This window comes from Eutrema salsugineum, unplaced genomic scaffold (assembly GCF_000478725.1).
Source record: "Eutrema salsugineum unplaced genomic scaffold, Eutsalg1_0 scaffold_2, whole genome shotgun sequence".
Lineage (NCBI taxonomy): Eukaryota > Viridiplantae > Streptophyta > Magnoliopsida > Brassicales > Brassicaceae > Eutrema > Eutrema salsugineum.
The window spans coordinates 13,491,367-13,501,329 of record NW_006256829.1 but is presented as its reverse complement, the minus strand read 5'-3'; the positions used below and the strand labels follow the sequence as shown (position 1 = coordinate 13,501,329).

At 38.6% G+C, this 9,963-nt stretch overlaps 1 pseudogene; it reads left to right on the top strand.

The window, feature by feature from the left end:
• The first annotated feature begins 3,110 nt into the window (after window positions 1-3,110).
• LOC18017819 lies at window positions 3,111-4,834 on the top strand (annotated as a pseudogene).
• The last annotated feature ends 5,129 nt before the right edge of the window (window positions 4,835-9,963 follow it).

Here is a 9,963-nt window from a genome sequence, read left to right as displayed (position 1 = left end):
CGCTGCGGATGTGTTCGCCCTACTCGCCCGCGATCTCGCTCACCCACACCCTCAGATGATGCTACTACTAGCGATGAGGACTAGTTCCTTTGTCGTTCCGGTTCTGTTTTCTTTTCTTTTGTTTTTCTTATTCTTTCATTCCGTTTGCTTGAGTCTGTTGTGTCAGCTACACCTGTTGTGAGACTTTGTTGGATTTATGCTTCTATGGGTTGTTTTGTTACTACTAACTTCTCTCTGAGTGATCTGACAGTGCTAACATAGATGATTCTCTGTCTTGTTCGGTGGCCTCATGTCTCTCTGCTCGCAATGATTGCTCTCTGCACTGTGGTGTCGCGCGACACCATCTTTGGTATCGCTCGTCACCACCCTTGCACTTTCGACCTAAGCTTGTTTTCCTATGAATCTGAGCTGTGTGTTGGTCGACCTAACTGAGTAGTAAGATATTCTAACCCATTGCATTCATCCTTCTAACTTTCTCTTTTGTCACCGACTTCGGATTTGATTACACTGGGGACAGTGTTATTCAAGTCTGGGGGAGGTAGTTGCTGACATTGTGTTTGTTTTTCTTAAGAGTCAGTTGTGTCAAAACGTTTTTGAGTCAAAACCTGTTGGAGATCATGATGCTTTTCCTGGAATTATTGTGCTGACCTTTCACCTAAGTGACCACTGCTGCAGATTCAGTCTAGATCCGACTAATGAAAAATCCAAAGGCTGATCAGCTGACTAGAGGCGTCCATGTTTCCAACAGAATCCACTAACCTGAGCTAAGTACTGAACTTCACTTTTAACTCGCTGATGTGACTAATGCCTTAGAGTTTGATTCCTCGTTCGTACTTGATCAATGAAAGCCTCTGTGAAATTTAATGAAGTGATTTCTCTCCCTTGTGACGAGCTAAGAAAGTAAGAAAAAGGGCAAAAAGATTGAGATGATTTTCGCTTAGGAGTGAAGGGCTAGGAATGTTTCCAATGATCCCATTATTTCACTTCTAAGTTGGAATGATCACACAAAGGAAGGAAGTGAGGGGTAGGAAAGTTTCCCATGACCCCATTATTCGCTGAAAACCTTTGATACAAAGTAAGGGGACAACTAGGGGACTTGGTGGCAAACACCATCAGTACTCGCAGCTTTAACCTTATCGAGTATATGCCAATAAAAAAGATGATGAATGTGCGAAAAGAATAAGTCTGGGGGAGAGAAAAAGTACCAATGTTTGTATGGCTGATTTGTTTGAGTATAGTTCGGGAAAGAATCTAGAAGGTTCTGGGCATTGGAATCATCAGTGAGATCCAGCGACGAGGGTTTATGGACAATGTTGTGAAATTTTGGACTTAATCTGGAAAGCTGTGAATGTCTACGGAGAAGTACATGGTGGTTCGATTTGGAATGATGAAGCAGTAGTTGAGTTGCAGGGTGATCGGTCAAAGCGATAATCCAATGAAAGGTTGAGTCTCTGTGTTTTCAAACCTCTTTCTTTTATTTGGTGTTCTGTTTGCTTGAGGGCAAGCAAATGCTAAGTCTGGGGGAGTTGATATATCATGGTTTTTCTGGTTTTTAACCATGGTATAGGTCTTATTTATAGAGTCTTTCTAGTGACTTTCGAGTCTTTCGGAGTCTTTTCAGGTCATAGGTACGTTTGGAGCTTAACTGGAGACTTTGGAGCACTTTGGAGCTTAATCAGGATCAAATTCGTCAAGTATGGATTTTGTGCCTTAGTGACGCTCGACACCATGGAGAGTGACGCGCGACACTTGTTAGAGAAATAAGGAAAAGGCGATTTTGTTTCCTATTTGAAGAAGGAGTTGGGCCCAAACGTTTTCAAGGAAGCCCAAGACGTGTCTTAGAGATATATATAGGATTTTTATTCCCTTTTTATGATAACCTTAGATTTTTGAGAGAGAGATACTCTGAGTTTTCGGCTTTTGCGATTTCTGAGCTTTGGGAGACAAGTCTGTACTCTGTTCGTTTAGAGAGAAGATTTCGAACCCCTTTATCTATTTCGATTCAATCTATTGCTTTCTATTCACCATGTTTGTTGTTTCAATAACCATGTCTGAGTAGATCACCTGTTAGGTTTAGGGTTAATTAGGGTTTTCTCTGAATGATCAATTAACTTGCTAGTTAGGGTTCATATCTATTTGTTCTTCACTTTAGGTTGTTCTTAAAGCTAATTCTGGACTGATCACCTAGAACTTAGATCTTAGGTTGCTTAATTGACACGGAAGTGTAATTGAATAACTGGAAAGAACCTAGGTTAAGCAAAGTAACTATTCGCAAAGGAATTTGGTTTAGGAACTTTGTGAACATATCGAACTTGTGCAATTAAGGCTGGTTTAAATCTGTAGGATTTGCAAAGAAATTTGGAATTCTAGGATTTTAACTTAGATAATTCTCACAACGGAAGTTGGTTAATTATAGTTCTGTGTTTTTGAGTTCAAGAACCGTACTTAATAACTGAACCCTGATTAGTTAAGTTGATTTGCATTCACTGATCTCCTGAAAACGCCCTAGACCTATCATTTATCACATCGAATTTACAACTGTTTTCATCGCTGCTTTATTTATTTCTGTCGCATTGTTATTTGTTCTGCATATTTTGGCTTAGCGTAACTCTATCTACATAAGGTTTTATTGGGTGATCTCTTGTCTCTGTGGTTCGACCCCTAGATACTACAACTGCACATCTGTGCTCTTGCAGAGTAGCTTAGGGATTAAACTTTGAGCAGATCACTTCTCAGGATGATGACATTGAAAAGTGAAAGTGCAGAGTAGATGTATACAAGCCGAGATTCAAATCCAAGGAGACCTGGTCTCTGATCCGCGAAGATCACTTGCGCTGTGATTGGCATGAGTTCACCTGGTTCAAACACTCTATGCTAAAACACTCTTTTTTCTTCTGGTTGGTAATGCATGGTCGAATATCAACTGGAGATCGGATGTTAACATGGAACACACCTATTGACCCTTCTTGTGTAATCATCCTCTTGAGACACAGCAGCACTTGTTTTTCGACTGTTCATATTCTTCTCAGATTTGGAAAGCTCTGGTTAAAAGAATTTTGAAGGAGAAATACACGAGAGACTGGGAACGAGTCCTCCGCACTGTCAACACCATGGTAACTGATAAAACAGCTCTGTTTGTAATCAGATACACGCTTCAGGCCACAATGTATGGATTTTGGAAGGAGAGAAATGCAAGGAAGCATGGAGAGGAGCCTTCTCCACCTTTGAAACTGATCAAGGTGCTCGACAAATCCGTTCGGAATCAACTCAGCACCGTTGGACTTAAAGGAAAGGAATATAAGGATGGCCTAGTTCTCTAGTTTAGCACTAGAAGTTAATGTATGATTTCTTTTACATTTCAAAACATGATGCACTTGATGTCAAGCAGCTTTGATTGAATAAAATTTTACATTCATTCAAAAAACAAATTTCTATATAATTAGGTTTATTGTGTTAATCATTCTCATTTTGAACATTGATTCTTGTGGGTACCATGAATCAATTTGAATACCACTCAGAATTTAGGGGAATAATAAAAACAAAAAAAAATCATTTGACAAGGCATATCAAATGTGCGTTGTTATATGAATGTTTAGCTTTGGGGGCTGAAGTGTCCTGCCTCCTGTGCCTGTTTCTTTGTTCTCACGCTATATGATTGCATTTACTATATTGGAATGTATTGAAGAAGCTCATAGATGATGTTCCGTGAGTCTTGAGGACTTGTTCATCACTTCGAAACTCTGGTTTTTTCTTCTTTTCCTAGAAACTTTTCTCCTCTAGACATGCATTTTTTTGGTTTGCACACACATATGTTCTTGTTTTTTTTTTAGGTGCAATGATCATTTGCCTGAAGATGTGACTCGAGCACTGGACAAAACATTGGAGGATTTAGAGATTGAATACGTTGATTTGTATCTGGTAAATATAACCTTAAAAGATTGCGTCGTCTTTAGATCCTTATATTTGCTTCCATTTTGAATGTGCATTTTGCTTTTTGTTGAAGATACATTTTCCTGTGAGCATGAAGAAGGAATCACCTAGAGGATTCACGGAACCTGACTTACCAAGTACATGGGAAGCAATTGAAGCTTTCCATCAATCTGGAAAAGCTAGGGCAATCGGTGTGAGCAATTTCTCGACCAAGAAGCTCGAAGTTTTCTAAAGAAGGAGAAAGTAGTCCCCGCTGTTGACCAAGTGGAATACCACCCAGTATGGCAGCAACCACTAAGTCTTCATGAACTATGCAAGTCCAACGGAATTCACTTATCCGTGAGTATACTACATACACATTAACTATATTTTTATTTAGCTCGTATGAATTATCCATCATTGGTTTCGGCTTGATGATAGGGTTACTCTCCTTTGGGTTCTGAGGGAAAAAAGGTTCTTGAGAACGACATTGTCACCAAGGTTGCAGAGAAACTCAGAAAAACCCCCGCTCAAGTGGCTCTTCGTTGGGGACTCCAAATGGGTCATAGTGTCCAACCAAAGAGCTCGAGTGAGGCTCGACTCCAGGAGAATCTTGATGTTTTTGACTGGTCCATTCCTAGAGATCTACTTGACAGGTTCTCTAAAATTCCCCAAGCAAGTTCTTTTCTGTTTTTCTTTTGTTTTTACGGGAGATTTTAAAGTCAGATTATCTCAAGTCAATGGGAAAAATTATCCACCATAATTTTTCAAGCACCCTTCATTGTTGATTATATAGGTCATCCAAGCATGGTCTTCACGTTTCCTTTAAATCTTGCAGGAGAAAATTCACCGTGGTTTTGAATTGGTGCATAAGACGGAGGGCTTCTATAAGACCATTGATGAGCTATGGGACGGTGAAATTTGAGAAACTTCATCTGACATTAAGGGCGTCAAATTACACTATGTTTCTTATAATCCTTCATGTTTGTTCTCGGTTGAAAACACTAACACATGAACTCATTTAGGTTCTTGGAGTAGAGGAATGCTAAATTGACGTGTAGTGTTCGATCCTATTCGTTTCCAATATTATCTTTTTGCTTCAGCTGGTGTGTAATCTATTTTGAGAATTTTCTTCATTTATTTTGCAATACAAAAATAATATTTTCCTCCAATTTATTCTCTTCGAATTAAGGGAATGAAAAGTTACGTCGTTGATTATAAATTCGGTTTGACGCAAGATATGCGTAGAACAAAAATAGGTGATTGTTGCTAATGTTTGGATTTTATTTTGATGCATATGCGCGTAAGATCAAGATATCATTTCGGCATGTTGTGACCTTCTCGTGAGATCTTACTTGCATATATACACGGTGAACATGTGTAGATATTGAAAATCAAGTTTAGCAAATAATTCTTGTAGATGGAGAAGTTGATTATATCATAATTGTATACAGTTTTAGATATTTGTATATACGTATATTTAAGCTATAGCTGATTAATTAGTTTCTATTTCTTGTTAATCTCCATTATAACGTTAGTCGTAAAGGTACATTAGTTTTCTCACACAAACATTCTATCGAAAATACTCAAAACTTTGGGTCTTTGTTGTTACGTCAGCAGGATTTGCTTTAAAAGCTATCAGGATTTTGTAACTTCAGCTTTTATTTTCTTTACTTTATCAAATTATATATACAAAAATATCATAAATACTACAAAGATCAACATATATGAGAATTACGATTTGTTAATTGGCTCTTGGGCTGTTTTTAATATACTTTTTACTTTTTAGGGTATCATCTTTGCAATCATTTTGTAAGTAACTTTTTGTTTGATGAAATCCAAAAAGTTAAACGACACAGTATACGTTGGCTATGAAACAAATATTATGAAAATATTTGTTTCAATAGTATTTCTGAAAAGGAGTATGCAAAAATGGTAATTCTCGATCTTTCTCAAGATCTTAAAAAAAATCTACAAATATTATAACTAACATATTTTTTACAAAATTTCTGAAAAATTCCAAGTTAGTCTTATAGGTTTTAAAATCTCATAATATTTTTCAGCAAATGCAAGTTGTTGAAAGATTAGGAATCCCAGGATGTACCTCCACTCCTTGTGTACCCTAATGAAAAGTTTTCAGAATTGCGGTAAGAGAAGATGGTTGACATATTATGCAATAACAATTTGATATGTAATTTTGAAGACAACAATTACCAACGTTTATAAAATGGTCTAGTCTCCAGTAGACGTCTTCAAACCAGGTTCTAATTGCACAATGTCTGTGATGGAGTATTTTATCTTTGACATGCTGGACCACCGCAAATAGCTCTATTTGCTAAATGCTGAAATTTTTTTGAAAATTTTCTGGTGCAAAAACATTAATAAACATTGATCAACCACTGGCTCGAGGGGCTTCCACTACTCCGATATCTTTTGCAACATTTTCTATATGTTTTTTTTTTAAATTTATATAGATACCAATTTGCCTTAATATTAACATGATAGGTCTCAAAAACTTAAGAACACAACGACACACTTTTTAAAGCAAATTTCACATTCCTCGATTCATTAGACACTAAGACTTTTAAACATTAAAAAAAAAAGAAGTAACGATACTAACAAGAAAACATAATGTGACAATGGAAACATGCGAATAAGGCTCTTTAAATTAAGAAAAAAAAAACCGACTCTCTCTTTTCTAATTACTAAAACAATAAACACGACAATTTTTTCTTTTTTTTTTTAATCTAAATTTTTTTTTCTTTTTTTTAAAAAAAAACTGTCTCTCTCTTTCCAATTTTTTCTATTTTAACCAATCCTTGCTGGTTCAATCTTTTCATTTGGATTCGGTTTTCTCCCTCGAACCAATAAAAATCAACACTCACATTCTCCGAGAGAAACTTGTCCTCATGATGGTTCATAACTAATCATTGTTCGAGACCAACACTTTTGATATTCTCTCCTTGTCGCTTCTTCCTCCTCTCTGTTCTTGTCGTACTCTCTTTTCTTTTATTTCTTTGTGTCGTGTTCTTCTTCCTTCCTCTATCTTAGCAGATATATGGGATTTCTCGTCAGTCTCCACTGAATTTTTCTTGCTAGTACTCTAGCACATTCTCTCAAAAGTTGAACTCTTTCATGATTGAACGATCATTTCCCGTTGCCAGCTCTACTAGCCGATTAAAGGATGCTATTAGATGTTGGAATTGGTATTTTGATGTCATGTGATGAGGGTGTGTCAAGTTTTAACCTAAATGAAATCAATAACCGCAAATGCACAGCTAATCGATTGTAGTACTTATGGATCGAATCCACATGGACCAGATTGTTATGAATCTAGTCATTTAGTCAATTCATAACAATCTCTTTCCTCCTTCCTTTACTCTTGGTACCTAGACACTTTGAATCAAGGCTACGCCCCAGGTCCCTTAGTTCAAGCTCCATCCCACATCCATTTGCCCAAACGACGAATAAGCTGCGAAGGAATGAGCTCCTGTCGCAATTGAAGAAGAATATGCTGCAAGTCTTTTAGCCACAGACGCTCTTGAGTCAATCTCAGCTGTGGTCCTATCAGCTCAACCAGTTGCCGGTCTTGTTTGCGTAGTAAATGGTTTTGGCGGAATACGGTGTTTGAGAGTAAGCTGCTATTCCAAAATCTGGTCTGTCTGTAAGCAATTACCTTTCCTGGCTTGCTTTAGTCGGTGACTCTATGCCCTCTGTTTCGACTTCAAATATGATCTATACGCTCTTCGATATTTTTAAGGAGATCTTTTGGTCATATCGTAGAAAAAGAAAGATCAAGGCGGAGTGAGATGTCCCTGTCCTGTAACTATCAATCACTTGAATAATCGAAGAGAGATGGGATCCTAGGGTAGATGAAAGAGATGCCCGTTTCATGATCTAGGTGCCGTTGATTGATTCTACTTCTTTTCCTTCTTTCTCAAGATGTTGTTGGTCTTCAATCTACTGATCATAGGTAGAAGAGAGAGAAAATTCATCTTATATAAGGATAAGTTCGTTCTTTTGCACTTCTTCATGTCTTGGTTCACTGTCCATCTGAAGATAGGAAGTGAGGGGCGCACGAAAGGAGGTAGCTTCTTTTTCGGTCTTGTTTTTCAACAAGCGGAATAACCCAATTTGTATCTCGGCAATGAATCCCCTATTGAATTGAGATCTTTAGTACAGAAAGAATTTTCCATTCTTTTTGTCCTTGGCCGCATTAGCAAAACATTCTTATCTTACTTTGGATCCAGACCTTCGAACCCTGGAACGATGGAAGCTATGGAAAAACGAACTTCACTCCATCTTCCCACCCATTCTGTCGATCAAGTGGTTATAATGACCCAACCCTGAAATTCATTAGATGCATAAAGTGGTAGAGATGTTTGACTGAGATGGATGTGTCACTTGAAGCTTAGAGTTCCATGTGTCAGTCAAGCGAGAGGGCTAGATCAAGGTAAGGTGGCAAAGCGGAAGGAAAAGGGGCAAGCGCGCTAGGCATTCCGATTGGTGCTTAGTTCACTCCGCCGCAAAGGAAAGACATTTGAACTAGACATATTTGATCTGTTCTTCCCTATTCACTAGGTTATAGTGCAAGACCCCTGATCTATTGGATGGGGGGCCCCTCTACAATAATGCTTTCTACTTAATGCTGCCAATCTCAAAATCTTGTAGTCCCTGAAATGTGATCTTGATGTTCGTCTTTCGAATGGTCTGGTGTAACCATAATGTGATGATAGATTTAAATACAGTTAGCATAAAGATAATAGGATAAGCCTGATTCTTCCTTTTGGGGAAAGCAGAGATGGAACGATTGATAGATGGATGGTGTCCGTAGGGGCTATTCTCTATGGGCCCTTCAAGTATGCTTCTTTTCCTTTAGAGGTCAGGGAACAGTAGTCAGGTAACAACATGGCACTAAATGCTTGGAAGCGATCATCCTGGAAAGGTTTGATTCAAAGAGATAGGTATCCGTTCCGAAGAGCTTGTTCCCCCTTCCCCTCATTAACTAGTTGATGCTCGTTGAGACCTATGATCTTGATCCTTTCCATAGGTACTGCTCTACAGTACCAGATGTGAGTGAAATAAGGGCTTTGCTCTAGGTCTATCTGCTCCAGATAAAAGAGATGTATGGAATGCCTCACCCGGTCAATGATGATATTATCAAAAATATAGTCACACATGGAGATATCTGGGTTCTCGGTAAGACAAAGAAGTAGCCAACCCATAGTTCCATGGGTTTTGAAGTAAGTCATTAGGGAAACCTTCCTCAGCCTTGAGGAATGGGACCGAAATAGCATCATATAAGAAAGACCCAATTGAACTATAGTCTGACTCTATTGGATAAAGTCCTATACGCATACGAAACCCGCCACTCTCCTTTTGAGACTTTCCAAGACAAGGCGCTAGCAGAAGATGGAAAGAGATTCCTGATTCAATGGATCCCCTATAGAGAGAAGAATTCCTGGACCAGCCAGAAAGATTGGTCGCTCACCTAGATCATGTTCAAATGAATGAAATAGTTTGAAAAGAGGTTATCTGCGAGGATCAAAAAAAAGGACCTACACAAAAAGGGCTTCACCTACACTTTCATGCTTTCTATCACAAAGATGGAGCAAGAAAACAGGAGAGAAAAGGATTCACCTTCGCCTTTCTTACACGAACCAAAAGGAAGGGGCTTATTGACCTAACTGAGAAGGAGACGGAAAGGGATCACCTGACCTTATCTTGAGTGAGAGAGGCGTTCGTTAATCTTTTTTTGATCCGGAATTTTGCCTTCTTTTTTCGTTCAATTGATGGAAATCAAGACAAAAAACCGGGAACACGATGGCTGGAGGAACCTAGCTTCTCCTATCTCAGCTGGAGGAACCCCTAGTGAACCGGGATTAGGTTGGTGGAATAGTGCAACTAGGGCGGGAGGCTAGTAAGACCTATGAGAGGCATTTGGCGCGAGTTAGAGTGACGATCATGTGAATGTCCCGCATAGTGAAAGTGGTTGGAATGTTTCCTATTCCTATCAAGCAGCTGAGCCAGTGAGAGCAGTTGAATCAGTCTAGT